General features: G+C 47.8%; 1 long non-coding RNA gene across 1 annotated transcript in view; it reads left to right on the top strand.

The window, feature by feature from the left end:
• Positions 1–15,477, top strand: part of LOC125963584 (uncharacterized) — a 79,749-nt gene that overhangs the window by 27,264 nt on the left and 37,008 nt on the right. Inside the window, exon 2 of the long non-coding RNA XR_007475752.1 lies at positions 7,167–7,206. This is a non-coding gene — a long non-coding RNA (uncharacterized LOC125963584). The remainder of the gene's footprint in view (positions 1–7,166; positions 7,207–15,477) is intronic.

The raw sequence follows: 15,477 nt of genomic DNA on the forward strand, positions 1-15,477 counted from the left end.
TGCTATTGCAGAGTGGAGGAAGGTCAAGTGCTCTTCTGTTCCAGGTCAGGCACTTTGGATTTGACCTTGAGGCAGAGGCTCAGCTGCCCTGAGAACCCGCAGCTCATTTCTGCAGCAACACCTCCCACAAAGGTAGCCCAGCCTGTCCTTGGCCACCGGCTTCCTGGGGCGATAAAAATAGCTGAGGCCCTGCAGCTGCTGAATGATGAGTTCTGGAAGGAGATGATTGATTCTCACAGCTGAGCCCCGGGGTCAGGAGCTCCGTGCCGGCAGAGGGGCTGGGGTGAAGGCTGGGCCCGCCCTGGGCCCGCTATAGATAGAGCTGTTGACAGAGTGATCCGGGCTCTCCCCACCTGAGGGGAACATGATGTAAGCTAATTAAAAAGAACTGCAAAGGGCTCTTGTGAAATGCAGACCATGCCCCGTTTTCTTTTAGGCCAGTCTTGACCTTTTTTGATAGGTGCAGTCATCTCCCACCTTCGTCTGGGACAAAGTTCCAAGGGAGGAGGGAGTTTCCTGCCAGGGAAGGGGATGGGGTGGTAGAGCGATAGGAGGCCCCGCTTCCCCTGCAACAATGGTAAGGAGCTGTCGGGGCTTATGAAACACCCCAGGGACGTGGATGTCAGGTAGCTCCCTACAGCCTGGAGTCACCCTCTGCCCCTCCCTCAGGCTGCGGCAGCGCTCTGCTTGCCTTGCCAGGGGCCTGGGCTTGGGCCATCGGCCCGGGCTGCTCTCGTTCTTCCCCGTGATCTCAGGTGAACCGTGCCCGTGGAGCTCCTGACCAGTAATAGAGTAGCTTTGAAGCCGGGACCCACATCACGAAGCTGCTGGGCTGTGCACAAGTAAACAGCTGGAAGGGTGAAGTTGCATAGCTGGATCAGCTCTGAATGATTCAGAGATAGAGCCATGTGTGTTTACAGTGCATGTTTTCTGGGCAATCTATAGGCCAGTGTTCTGTAAAGTAACAATAATAAGGTTTCAGAGAGAGAAAGAGAAAGAGAAGAAATTGCTGGAGGAGGGAGAAATTAAGAGGCAACTACGAAAGGCTATGTTTTCCTATGAAGTTATTAAAAAGATGATGAGTTGATGAGGTGACCAGACGCAGAAGATAATCCGGATGGCTGCTCCCGAGGAGAAAGCACCGCATTGTAATTGGAGCAGAGGGACTGGAGAGACCTACTGGTTTTCATGAAAGAGACAAAAGAAAAACTCTGCAGAGGAGCCTGGGTTAGGACCACAGGCTGGAAAGAGAAGTGGACCCTCCCTTTGTCTTTTATGCTACTTGTGGGGCATCTAGGTGTGTCTTTGTCTTTCTGGAGGCACAGGAGATGCATGCACTCAGCTTCCCTTCCTCACTGTTCTTTGCTCAGAGGTGGGGCTGTAGATAATGTAATTGGTGCAGAAAAAAGAAGATTTCAGAACAGTACGAAAATGACCCCGCAGGTTAGCTCCAGGTCTGTCTGATATCTGTGGGTGACAAATGGAGAGTCCTTCTCTTCCAAACCCTCCTCTGTCCCATGCAGTGAGAGGCCTTGTGCACACGTGTGCAAGTGTGTAGACAACCCAGGCTGCACGTCCAGGCTCCATCTCTACACCCCACCAAAAAACTGCCTCTTGGTCGCTGCCTAGGGCCAGGAGTGTGCACATCGACCACCCTTGGGAGGACAGACCTGGGAAGAGGCCACAGGCTGGGGCCATTTGGGCATGGAATTTCCAGTTACCTGGAGCAAGGCTAGAGGGGTGCGGCGTCACTGGATCTAGATGGGCACGTCCCCTTGGTCCCATAGACTTCTCGTGGAAAGTGGTGTGACCCAGGAAGGGTGAGAATGGGGTCCCCAAAGTGCAGGGCAGAGGGTGGGAGCAACCCCAGTTGCTCAAGTCTAAGTCTGGTCCTGAGTATGTCAAACTCAGGCTGTCCAAAACAGGATGAATTTACCACCAGACCTACTCCTCCTCCTACATTCTGCCTCTGCGCCATCCTCCACCCCCAGGGTTCCTGAGAGTGGAACCCCTTCCCCAGCTCTGAAGCAGCATTCGGTTCTAGCGATTCCAACTCCTCCAGAATCTTCCTTCTCTCTCAGCCCTTGGCTACGACCCAGTGACAGCTCTCACTTGTGCCTGGACTGATTTCCTAGCCTCCTGGCTTTATCTTCTCCCCTCCTGTCTCCACACTGCCACCCCAGCAGTTTTTCCCCAGGGTAAATATGACCTCTCCACCTTCGGTCCCACTTAAAGCCCTTCAGGGGATCCCTGTGCCAACAGGGTCAAGTGCAAACTCTTCAGACCAGCACCCAAATCTCCATGCAACCGTGCATTGCCCACCTCCACTCTCCCCCAGCCTCCAGCTCTCGAGCCTTGCCAAATTCTTTCGCAGCGAATGCAATATACCCTTTCTGACCTCTCTGCCTCCTTGCTTATACTGCTCTCTCTACCTGAAGTGCCCTTTCTTGTCAACATGTACTCACTTTCTCCCAAATGGAAACGTTTCCAATGCCTCCTACTCTCCCTTTCCTCCCCAGGTAAAATTGATCCCATTATCTGTAAACTGAGCTGATGCCCACTTCATAGCAATTAAACATATTTTCTAGCATTTACTTATTTACAAGTCTTTTTTTTTTCTTTTCTAACTAGCCTGTAAGCTCTCTGAAGGCGGGGGCTATATTGTCCTCTTGGCATCCCTGTGCCTGGCGTAGAAGCGTGTGTTGAACTGAGATAGAACAGTGTCCCTATGATCAACGTTTGCTGCCACAGATGGAATTGTGTGCTGATGAGCATACATTACTTGAATTTTTTTTTTTTTACCAGATATCGTATAGAACAATTCCAAAACAATGGGCGGGAACTGATCACGAGGTTCAGGCGTGCATTCAAGGCATGGATGGGTCCATAAAAGGTGCTCAGTCTCGCTGAGAACCCTTGGCACTGCCAGCAGCTGGAAAGGCTCTCAGAGCCTGCAGGAGTTCCAGGCGTGTGGACTTTGTGTCTCAGGTGCCAAGGTCATCTCAGGACGAAGGCCCGGTCATTTACTCTGGCCACGTGGCTGTGCATCCACTTCCTCCAACAGGGGCTTCTTCCTCACCCTTGGAAGCGGAGAGAGGAGGCAAAGGGCAGACAGGTATGCAATCTACTCAGGCGGTCAGGGCCCAGCTGCCCATCTCATCCATCCGTGACGCATTGAATGCACTAGTGCCAAAGACACAATCATGAGCAAAACACAACACTGCCCTTGAAGGGCCCACACTCAGCTTGGAAGATAGGGAAATAAACCAGTGGTAACAATGAAGGAGAACACCTGCCCAAATAGGGTGAAATACAACATGATCGAAGGACCCTGAGCATGGACTGCCTGCTCCCTTCCCATGACTCCTGGCCCTGTGTGATCTCAGCCTGCCTGTTCTCCAATCGCAGGGACCTCTGTCCCTCTTGCTTGCAGGTCTTCTCTGCACATAGCACCCCCTGCTGGCCCCTTTTTGTTTTCCAGCTTCCACTGAATATCATTTCCTCAGAGGCCTTCTTCCATTGCCCCGCCTATGGTAACTTCTCCACTTTAATCCTTGTTATTTGCTCTCAGCTTCTTGTTTATTTCCTTTAAAGCACGTACCAGGTGTGACCATTTTACTTACGTATATTTTATGATCTCTCGAATCCACAACAGGGTAAGCTGTAACAGAGGCTGCATCCGTCTTGTTTTCTCTTGCATTGACAGCATCTGGGACATAGTAGGGGCTCAATAATCTTTTATTGAGCAACTGAAGGAAAAAAGGACTGGTTCTCCAGTACGTGGTGGTGTGAGGTGGGGGAGATGTCATGGAAGGCCTCGCAGAGACAGGACATTTGAGTTGGGCCTTGTAGCATTATTAAGTGTTTGCCAGATGGCAGGTATATGAGCAGGGACATATGTAGCCCACCTGGGAGGGTAGGGAGGGGCACAGCTGCTATTGGCAATCTGTCCCTTTTTGCCTACAGCCCCTCCTCGATGCATGGGGTGAGGTAAACTATTAAAAGTCTACTTTGACACATCTACCTCATGGGCAAGCCCATCCAAGCTAAATAAATGCAGCATGAAAGTTAACCAAATTCAGCACAAGCGGAACAATTAGAATCCGGGGAGCTACCTGACGGACCCAACAAGGACAGCAGGGACACTCAAGTGACCTCAGATGATTCCGAAACCTGGGAAAAATACTCCAGCAAGCCCAAGTCATCCGATCATGAGACTCATCTCCTGATCACCTCTGAATGCTTACAAAGAGCTGGCCAAGGACATTCCAGCTCTGCCAGGCCACCGGGCCAAGTGCTCAGGGACAACAATCCACTCTGCTCTCTCCCCCCATCACACCCAAGGGCTGCATCCCACGGGCTGGCAGACACCTGCCCCAGTGCCCGCCAAACAGCCACCACCTTTGCACCAGGCCAGGGGGAGGGGCTGTTGCCGGCAGAGCCCTGGTGATTTACGACCTCCAGGCTCACCGTCGGCGCGGTGCCAAGCAGAATCTCCAACTTCCCCAGGCACAGGCTCTCCCTTCCAGTGATGTATGGATCCTGAGTAGGCCAGTCATTTTTTCCTTCTTCTCTTTCTGCCCCTCCTCCCGGGACAAACAGGTTTCACACACCGTGGGCCCCATGCGTGTGATGACAAAGACAGAGAGGCCGCATTTGCCCATCTCCTCTCTGCACCTGCTATCGGGTTGGTGGCTGTTGGTCGGCGGCCACATCCCTTTTGCTCGTGCTTTCAGCTCTGTGTGGTGCTTGGGCCACAGCACCCGCCGTCGTGCTCTCGCTATGGCTTTGTCAGTTGCCAGGATCTACTTCCCACCTGTAGCAGGCCTGGCTCAGGACTATGAAGTCGGGTTTTTCTCTTCCTCCTTCTTTCCCTCTTTCTCTCCCTCCATCTATAAGAATCCATAAATCTTAGCTAGATATCTTGGCGTGAAAACTGAGGGAGTCGAGGTTTCCTTCCATAGAGTACAATAGTTATAGAAGCTGCCCTCTCAATGCTGCCACCGAGCAGCCTGTGCCCTGAACCCGCTCTGTTTGTGCTGCGCAGTGAATGGGTCTTGAGCTTTTCCCACATCATCTCTTTGCTCCTAGAGGCCAACGGGGGAACAGGAAAATGACACCCACCTCTCTGTTGTTCTCAGGTGCCCCTGCATTGCCCTTGTGCTACATCAAGGCAGTAGCATTCTTGGGGTCTGGAACGTGGCAGAGGCATAGTCAAAACAGAGCGGGAGGGAGGTTGGGTGGTACCTTGCAGTGTCACCAGCTTTGCAAGCCGTAGTTCCTTAGCAGAGAATCGTCACTCTCTTAAACCTGCAGGGGGCATTTGGGCATTTGCCAGGTAGAGGCTGGCATCTATAGGAAATCACAGACAAAAAGCAAGAGCAACCACCCAGTGAGGTCAGGCCCTTTTCTTTCTGCTATGCACTGGCTAGTGGAAGAAAGGGTAGGCAATCCAGCACCAAGACTCCCACTCTCACCCCAGAGCGGCCCCTCTGACTTCTGCTCAGGAGAACTAACATCAGCCAGGCCAGCTGGGTTTCAGCTCCAAATGCGGTAGCCAGCAGCAGGACATGTCAGGTCTCAGGGAGGCTAGGGCTGCTTCTCCAAGTTCACCGGGATGCTGCATGTGGCTGCCGTCCCTCTGGTCTCTGGTAGCCTCCAGTGGCCTGCCTGTACCTCTTTTATCAGCAGAGCAAAGCAAAAGTGTGGGCTGGAGACTCTGGGATGCTTTGGGGCCTCGTGGGGTGTGGGAAAGGCGCCCACAGTGCTCGATTCAGGAGTCCCTGCTCTCAGGATGATGGCATATTGTGGGTGATTAGTAATGTACGCTACCACTGTGGAGAGCTTACCCTCTCTCAGGTAATGTGCTAAGTACTGTACGTCATCTCATTGAAGCCTCTCAACGACCTGTCAGGAAAGCCTTATTTCCAACTTCTGCAGATGAGGAAACTGAGCTTCCTGAGAAATTAGTTAATTATCCAAGATCACACAACCAGTTATTGGGAGAGCCAAGAATTCTATAGATGACTCCAATGCTCATGGGCTTAATGAATCAATTATGCTACGTTCTTCCATGAGGGTTATGGGGAATTCACATATTTAAGGAGCATTAGGTAAGTTAGTCAAAATTCCAAACAGTAGTTAAATCCAGGATGTTCAGATAAAGAAATTTCCTAGGCTATAGGCTGGGACAAAGCAGAAATACCACCTACCCCTCCAATACCCAGGATGATTCTAAGGCAGCCACCAGCTGCTATGGTTTCTTCTGCTCCTGGGGGGCTGAGAACACATCTCTCAGCCCCTCCTGGACTTACTTGGCTGGGACGAAGCCTTGACAGTAGACTCCCAAGGACACGGACAGCTTTGGGGCACCATTATTCTGCCTGCCACACACAGGTTTTCTCATTGAGTCCTCATGGTAGCCACGTGAAGCACATATTCTTATTATACTCATTTTGCAGATGGGAAAAGTGAGGCTTCCAGAAATTACATGACTCGCCCAAGGTCACTGTCTTAGTCTGCTTGAGCTGCTATAACAAAACACCATACACTGAACGGCTTAAGCAATAAACATTCATTTCTTACAGTTCTGGAGGTTGGGAAGTCCGAGATTAAGGTGCTGGTAGATGTGGTGTCTGGTGAGAGCCTACTTCCTAGTTTGCAGATGACTCCCTTCTTACTATATCCTCACATGGCAGGGAGAGGGAGAGGGAGATGGAGACGGAGAGGGGGAGGCGGGGAGAGAGCTCATGTCTCTTTCTTGCTTTGTAAGGACATTAATCTCCTCATGAGGCCCCCACCCTCATGACCTCCTCTAACCCTAATTACTTGCCAAAGTCCTCACCTCCAAATAGTATTGCACTGAGGATTAGGGCCTCAACATCTGAACCTGAGGCACAATATTTGGGACACAAATATTCAGTTCGTAGCAGTCACATAGCCAGGAAGTGTCAGAGGTGGGGTTTGAGCACAGATGATCTGACTCTAGAATATTCTACTGCCCCATGATATTTTCCCATAAGTGATATATGGTTCTTCTTAGCCTATGTTTTAAACAATTGAAGTATAGTTGATTTACAGTATTTCAGGTATACAGCAAAGTGATTTGGTTATACATATATATATTAAATATATTTTTTCCTTTTTTTGATTCTTTTCCATTATAGGTTATTACAAGATATTGAATATGGTTCCCTGTGCCATACAGTAAGTCCTTGTTGTTTATCTATTTTATATATAGTAGTGTGTATCTGTTAATCCCATACTCCTAATTTATTCCTCCTCACCTTCCCCTTTGGGGAAGGCTATTAAACTCCATAATATATTTTGACCATATTTCTCTATGAGTAAATCAATATCTACAACATCATTTTAATAACTGCACCATGAATGGGCTGAGGATACAAAGGGTAGGTAGAGTCCAAATTCTTCTGCATGATACTCATGCGATCTTATTGCTTTACGTCTTTGTAAAACAAGGACAATAATAATACCTATCACATGATGTTGGAGACTTAATGCATGGAAATATGATTTGCAAATCATAACTTTCTATAGGATGTAGGTCATAATGATCATTGTTATTGTTAATTATGTACCAGGGTGAGGGGACTCCCCACGGGTTGGGGTGTTCTGGGGAACAGAAGTGCCAGTTATCTGGACGTGTTCACTTTCGGAAAAATTCACCTGTGATTTGTGACCCTTTCTGTATATGTTATATACATATATTTGTTCATATATTTGTTCCTCCTTTCTGTGGAATTAAGTGCCAATTTCTGACTCTGGCATTCAGGGCCTACTACGACTGGACCTACCTTCTCAGCCTCACCACCCTAGTGCGACCCCACCAGGAGATGCATGATTCTTTTCACCCCTCCTATGCTTTCTTGCTTCTTCATCCTTTGCCTGAGGATATTATGTCGTGCCCTTTAAGGTCTTCTCAGATATTGCCTTCGCTGTGCCTCCTTCCTTGATCCCTGTTCCGCCCCCTCTTCTGAATTCCCTTCTCCCTTGAGTTCACTTTCTGTGTCCTACTCATCAGAGACACTCTGTCAACAAATACTCTTGGAATGGAACTTTCTAAAATCCCTAGTCAAGGGCTGCAGTCCTGGAAGCTCTCCTCTGTGAGCCCCTTTCTCATGGACAACACTGACTTCGCAGGGCCCTGAGCTAGGATGGCTAATGGGTGAACACATGTCTGATTTTGCTTGAGAAAAGCCCTATAGCTTGAAATGGAACCACTGCTGTTTTTGCCCTGCCTGGAGGTTCTCTGTATTTTCTTCCCAGCTAAAGTGTAAGCTCCAGGAGAACAGAGACCAATCATAGTATGTGTTTGAATGCATTCCCTACTGACTCGTAACTTTTATTGTGGACACTGAAATGTGAATTTCACATTATTTTAACATCACAAAACAGTATTATCCTTCTTTTGATTTTTATAAATCATTTAAGACTATAAAAACCCTTCTCAGCTTTTGGGCTGCAGTTTGCCAAACTCTGAGTTAGATCATCAAGGGGAAGATTTTTTTTTTTCCGTGAAAATGCTTTTCAGACAACTTGCATTAGAATCACTGAGGGGCGGAGGAGAATGCTGTTCAAGGTGCAGCTTCCTGGGCCCCACACCAGACCCACTGAACCAGATTACTAGGGAGAACGCCCAGGAACCTGCAGTTGTAGCAGATTCTCCTAGGTGATTGTGAAATACATAAAGTGTAGGGAACCATTTTAGCTAAAAGGAAACCAAGAGCTTTCCTAGAGAAGCTTTTCAATTTCTGCAGGAAAATGAGGCCAACTGACAAAACAAGTGCTTCCTACCTGGGCAGGTTCTTTTAGGATATTTTAAAAGTCACTTTCTTTTAAATAGGGTCTCCTATTCATGAGTTGTTTTAATCTTACTCAGACCCCCGGTGCTGTGTTTTCCAAAGAGAATGAGTGAGCAGCTGAGCCCTTCTCACGCAGATATTGTTGATCCTTATTCTGAGTCCACCTCCTTATTTCTCTTTGTAGCTAAAAGAACCCCAGTTTTGTTCCGGCATTCAGCCTTCAGGATGGGCACCCTTTTGCAGTTTATCTCTTTTGCTGGATGTTTATCTTCAGGACAGCTCTTTAGGGAAAAAAAAAGCCCTGTGTGTAGTGTTTGCCAATCCCTGTGGCGTAAATATGCCCACCACGGCCAGCCTCAGGCTACCAACAGGAGGTCACCAAATGGAGGGGTGTGCTGTCAGCTCTCGCAAGCTAGTATGAGCTACCCTATTGCCACTCAGGGAACAGTGGTCAAAGTCCATCATGGTGATTCCGTCCCTCTGTAGTAATTGGCTTGTGGCCAAAAAATATTCTGGGATGGGACTGGGCACTTTAAGGAAAGTTTTCTTTACCAATAAAGGAAGAGATGGCTTCTCTTATTCCGCTGTAGTAATTCATATTCCACTGCAGTGCAGTACTGACAGGCATCTTGTGGTTGTGAAGGCAGCTGACCTGAGGACAGCTGACATCATGGATTGCAGACCAGAGACAGGGAAAGGACTCAGGTCCTTGGTGATGTGATCAAACTGCTGAATTAACTAGGTCTGACAGCCCTGTGTATCAGGCCTTCTAGTTCTACACATTCCAAAAAATTCCAGGTTGTTGATTCTCTTTGGTCTGGGGTTTCTGTTACTAGCAGCAGAAAGCTTCCAAACTGATGTATCTTCTCTGCACTGACCCCTCAGAAATTTAGCAGAGAGGACATGTGAATTATTACTCAGCCTTTAGCACCTCACCAGGGGTGAATGCAGAGCAGAACTTCAAGGACTCAGAGGCCCTGGAGCTCCAAGTCAGCCTCTCATGGCTCGTTATCTCTCCCCTGCACTACCCTCCAAAGCCCATTTACTTGTGAAATGTCACCAACTTTCTGTCTCACCTATCTTGCTCCAGCACTGCTAGCACGAGTGATGTAGGGCATTATCAGGGCTTCGGCAACAGCGTGTGTGGCTGAGGTTTAAATGAATTTCATCAGCATGATTAAATACTTATTACATGAGTCAAACATACGGGCTTCATTAAGCTAGCGAACTCCCAGGAACCTCCTCTTCTGTTTATACAACCCATCTGGACTCTCAGATTACTTTAAAGAAATGGGATAAATGGAGTTTGATATGACAGCCAGGTCATCTTTCAGCATTATACTCTCAGAGGAAATGCATCTTCCATTGCTAACTCTGGCTTCCATACAACTGGGTGCAGAGGTTTTTTCCATCTGCTTCTGGCCTCTGTGAAAGCCTGACATGATGCTGAAATTGAGACTTTAAGTGTAACTTGCCAGGACATGACAGACATACTTTTCTCATTGAAGCATGGAACATTGTCTAAAGTCATTTGCAAGCACAGACCCTGGGCCTTTTACAAGGAGGGCACACCTTGAAAGCAAAATAAAGGACAAGGTTTAATTAACTTACTGGGCCTCTGTTAGTCATTATTAGAAGCTCTTTATCAAATTAAAGACCTGCTGGGAAGGCAGCTGAGTGCCGAGAAGCAGTGACATGCGTTAAGTGCCAAAGTGGGTTTTAATTGGCTGTTTAAATGAGGAAAAGCTCCCTGCAGTGTGACAGACACACATAGCAGGTGTGTGCGCAAACATTCAGGCACCCACACACGCACACATGTAAGTGTGGAGCCCCAGGCGGTCTGGGGAATCACAGTTTTGGAATGCTGACATCCCCAAAGTGGGAACACAAACCCACCAGGAAGGGAACCCTAAAGCATGTGGCATTCCATCCCAATAAATGCCAGTTATTATTTCTGATAATAATAAATAACAGCGACGGAGCCATAAGTCGTTTGAATGCTGCCAGATTTATACTGTACGCAGTCCAGCTACATTGCTAAGGCCCTCTTACTCTAGGATCAAGCTCAGGGTTTTGCCCTGTCTCTCATGTCCATCAAGCCATTGACATATCAAACAGGGGACATGTCAGCTACCCTGCAGGAATGTTATAAGACATTTACACAAAGCTCCTAGCCGTGCCCAGCATGCACGGAGAGCCCAGTAATTGATAATTATTTTGACCAAAGTATTTTCTACTATTCTCTGAAAAGATTAATGGGGATCATTTATTCTTAAGAGCTATAGTTAGGACGAGAGGCATTGCAGCGTAGTAGCTAAGAGCACAATCTTTTGTGTTAGCTTTATGTGGGTTTGTACGCTGGTTCCACCATGTCAGGGGGCCTCTCTGAGCCTCAGGCTCTTTTTCTACAAAATGGGATGAATCATACCTACTTCATAGAGTGGTGGGGAAATCATATGACCATGCCAGAAAAGAGCTTAGCGCAGTGTGTGCACATAGTAGGTGTGACCATCAATAAGCTTATTAGGGTTGTAAGTATTTCTGTTCCCCAATGAGAGATGGGGAGACTCAGTTACAGAGTGGCTGTGGGGCAGGCCCCAAGGACACCTCAGCTTTTCACAGAGGCTACTAGCAGACGTTCTTTGAGTCAAACTGTTGGTTGAGTGTATGGGGTGGAAGCTTACTAACCGAGTGTGGCAGGGACAGGGCTTTGGGGGATATTAAGGACACACGGGGAGGAGGGTTGGACAAAGGAAGAGATCTGGAGTTAGTGTCTTGCTGTTCACCCCATTTGAAAGCTGGGGCTCCTCCTTTCTGAGTATGAACACATTTTGCCCCAGAATAACTCTGTGACACAGTTAGGACAAGAGGCAAGGCCCCAGTTTCTAGCCTTCATCTTATTTTACTGAGAAGGTTTCTTGTTAGGATGAGATTCTCTCAACCAGGAGGGAAAAATTATCCCGAAACAACTGGTTTTTATTCCATAAGCAGGTTTATTCTCTTTTTTCTTGGTTAAAAGAATTTTATTGGTACTACGAACGTGCTGTTTGACAGGAGCTTTCAAACGAAGTTCTTATAAGATCAAGATTTTCCAGGTTCCTTTACAGGGGTGGTGTGCAGTAGCCACTCTGACTTCTGGCTTCCTGTCAGCATCACAGTTTGGCGTAAAGTTATAGGGAAGGTTGTGGGGGGAGAGGGGAAGGAATCGCATGACTAGAGAAGCCTGGCGAGTTGGTAAAGTGACCATCTTTTGAAGAAGTTAGACGTGTGAAAGAACCTGGGCCTACAGCTGCTGACGAGGAACTTAAAATCCAGGGCTGTGGGTCCTTGGAGCCATTGTCCGTTGGGAGATGTTTTCATAAAGGCTGCAAAAACAAATGTTCCTGGTTGAAAGCACGAAGCTACGTGCATTTAAACACACACCCTCTGTTCCAATAACAGCGCAGTGCCAAGCGATCCCTGGTGCGTCCGCAAGGAAGAGAACAAACTCCTTCATTTCCCAACGTCCTTGCTGGGCTTGGAGGGATAGCTCTCACTCCATTTTGCGGCCCCACAAGGCTTTGAACTTAAAATAGCAGCGTCCCAGGGCTTTTACAAATGATCCGCAGCGGGCTGGATGTGAGCTATGGATTCATGGGCTGCCGGGGGGTTCATATCTCTTGCAATTACAAATCAGAAAAAAGCCTGCATTCTTCTTCATTCCTCCTGCTTCACACGTCCTCGGCAGCTGGGCTTCCCAATGCTTCATTTAGGCCCATGCCCGTGAAGGGCCGGATCAACAGGCGAGGGCCATCAGGCAGCCATGTTAAGCCCTTGGCCTGGGTCCCCACTCCCCGCGCTTGGGTGAGACAGACAGGCCTTTGTGTGCCTGGAGCCGGCTAAGCCAGGATGTGACTGCGAGCTGGAATCTGACCTTTCGTGGGCTCCAGCACCTGTCAGAAAAAAACGAACAAGCTTGGAGTGTTTTTTCCGCTCCGGACTTAAATGCCAGTTTTGTGACTCGCTCGCAGTGGAACGGTGCCAAGGCAGTTGTGGTCAACTCCGGCTCTCCAAGGAGCAAACCTGAGACTTGAGTGATGGACGGCCCTGTGTTTCTGAGGCCTGGCCAGCTCTCAGCTCAGAAGGAGTTCAAGCCAAGCCGAGGACTCCAGCGCCCTGAGTGAGGAAGCTCAGAGCAGAACCTCACAGCCGTATTACTCTGGCACCCTATAGTGTGTGTGTGTATGCGTGCATGTGTGCATTCCACATTGGAACAAAGACCCAGTCACAGGGACCCTGCCACTGGCAGCCATCAGGGGACAATTTTGAGAGCCCTCCCCCCTTGCCCTGGCCTGTTGCAGCTGTCCGAGTATGATTGTGCTGGTCAACCTTGGGGTGGACTCAGCCACTTATGATCTGCAGGACCAGTGAAGGCAAATGGTTTAACCTTCTTGAACTTTGACTTCCCCAGCTGTTAAATAGGGAGAAAAATGCCTAGTTCCAAGGATTCGGTTGTTGTGGATTAAATGAGATGATATACACAAATTGCGAGCCCCTTGCCTAAGCACCTTGGAGGCACTTGGTCAGTAGCTGTGTTTCCCGCCCCTGCTGCAGGGCGCGCTGGGGCTGGCGGAGGGGTGAGGGTGCTGGTCACCAGTGATACTCGACTGCCCCAGGGACGCATCCTGCCCTGATCACGGAAGAGAGGCTGGCCCAGCCCGTCAGTGACTTCAGGTGTAGGAGGACAACTTTCCTCCAAAGTGCGGCCTCAGAGGATCATATTCAGGGCTCCTCGGTGGCCTCAGTTGGAGGTGGTGCAGCTGCCAGAGGGGCCTGGAGGCCTGGGTGTGGACCTGTGGTTGGTGCACTTACCTATACTCTGAATTAGTTCAGAACCCCACGGATGGAGGACAGCTGATGCACACCAACATTCCGGCCCCGGAGCTCGTCGCTTTGAAGAGAATATGGCCACTGTGCCTGCATCCTTGCCTCTGGGGATCCCGCATCTGCAGAGATGTCAGGCTGTCAGGCCACCTCGTTTCATAGACTAGAAGTCCAATGCTAAGAAGTAGCAGCTCAGGTGGAAGGCAATGTCTACAGTTAGATGCCTGCCCCAGAGGCTGAGACATGCAGGAGATGACCATGAAAAAAACCTGAAGTTTCCTCATCATTCTCAAGCTATGAATACTTTAGAAATACATAAATATCCATCATTTCAAGTCCGCTTTTGCATTATATCGATCAAAAATGAACAAAATTTTATTTTAGAATGAAGTTTCTGTTTCTTTGTTTGACTTTACCACATCTCGTGGAAATAGCTGAGTAGTTTTTTACCAAATTTGGAGAGTGTGTTAGGCTGGTATGACGGAAAAGGCTGGCTCTGCCCTGGGGAAATCTCAAAGAGATAAGCCATCATTTTCCAGAGAGAATGAAACTGAAATTTGGCAACAGGTAGCCATGAGTGGCAGCTGGGATGACTGGCCCCAGAACTAAGATGCTGGGCCAAGAAAGCAAGTGACTCTGTAGGAGCCCTCAGTCGGAATGTGGTTGTTGACTGCACCAAGCTGCTTCTCAGATGGGCAACTCTATGTAGTTGGTGCCAATGTGAGTAGAAGAGAGATTTGTTGAACCCTTTTCCTAAAGAGCACAGGGTAGGCCAGTTAGTAAACACACAAATAGTCTATCAAGTCCATTACCTTTATATAATTAAATTTTAAAAAGATATTCTTACTTGTTCAGACGGTACCTTTTGTAGCCTTTTTGTTCCTAATGTTTGAAACGCATAGTTTGCCATTTAAATAGATACTTCCCTTTAAATATATCACGTTTAATCCTCAAAAGGATTCCCCTAAGGAAGCTTCTATTGTGCCTCTTTCACAGATGAGGACAGAGGCTCAGGGAGGTTGAGTAACCTGCCCAGCATCACCCAGCTAGAAAATGCCAGAACCGGGACACAAACTCAGGTCTGTTGATTTCAGGGCCCAAATTCTTTACCAAAAATTCTATGTTGTCCCTTCCTGTTGCTTCTTAAAGTGTCATTCCTTTACTACAAAGACATTCAGATGGTCATAATTTGATTTTTTGGCTTAAAGGGTGACTTTAATCCATCAAATTGCATGCTGACAATATATTTCTATGTACCTTTCAAAAATGTCTGGGTTTTAAAAATTCAGATGAAATTTTAAAAATGCTCTAAATTAGATTTTCACTGGTAAGCATGTTATCTGATCAGGTGATTATTTGATGTTTGATAAATATTCACTGCTACTGTTCAGTCCTCAGCTGAACAGTTAAAAGGTGGCTGGTTTTAGTCTTAATCTGAAATACATTAGGAGGGGTCAGCCAAACCCAGGCAGGCTTGGCTAAAGGTTTTTTGCATTGGTCACAGTTTTGACTTATAGATCATCAATTAGTTGCAGATGTCGACAGTAATATGGAGTGTAGGAAGGGTCAGGAGAACACTTCGTTCCCATTTGAGAGGAATTCAGAACCTAAAAAAATACTGTTAATTCTGAGCTGCCAACATATACACATTCATGCGTGTGTGTAACTCCCTGGAAAAACAATCAGCTTTTTAGAAGCAGTAGACCATAAATCTATAGAGTTTATAATTCAATTCACAAACAATTGGGTTTTAAAAACATAATTGTAGCAACAAGAAGAATAACGGGAATCA

The sequence above is a fragment of the Orcinus orca genome, chromosome 2 (assembly GCF_937001465.1).
Source record: "Orcinus orca chromosome 2, mOrcOrc1.1, whole genome shotgun sequence".
NCBI classification, from domain to species: Eukaryota; Metazoa; Chordata; class Mammalia; order Artiodactyla; family Delphinidae; genus Orcinus; species Orcinus orca.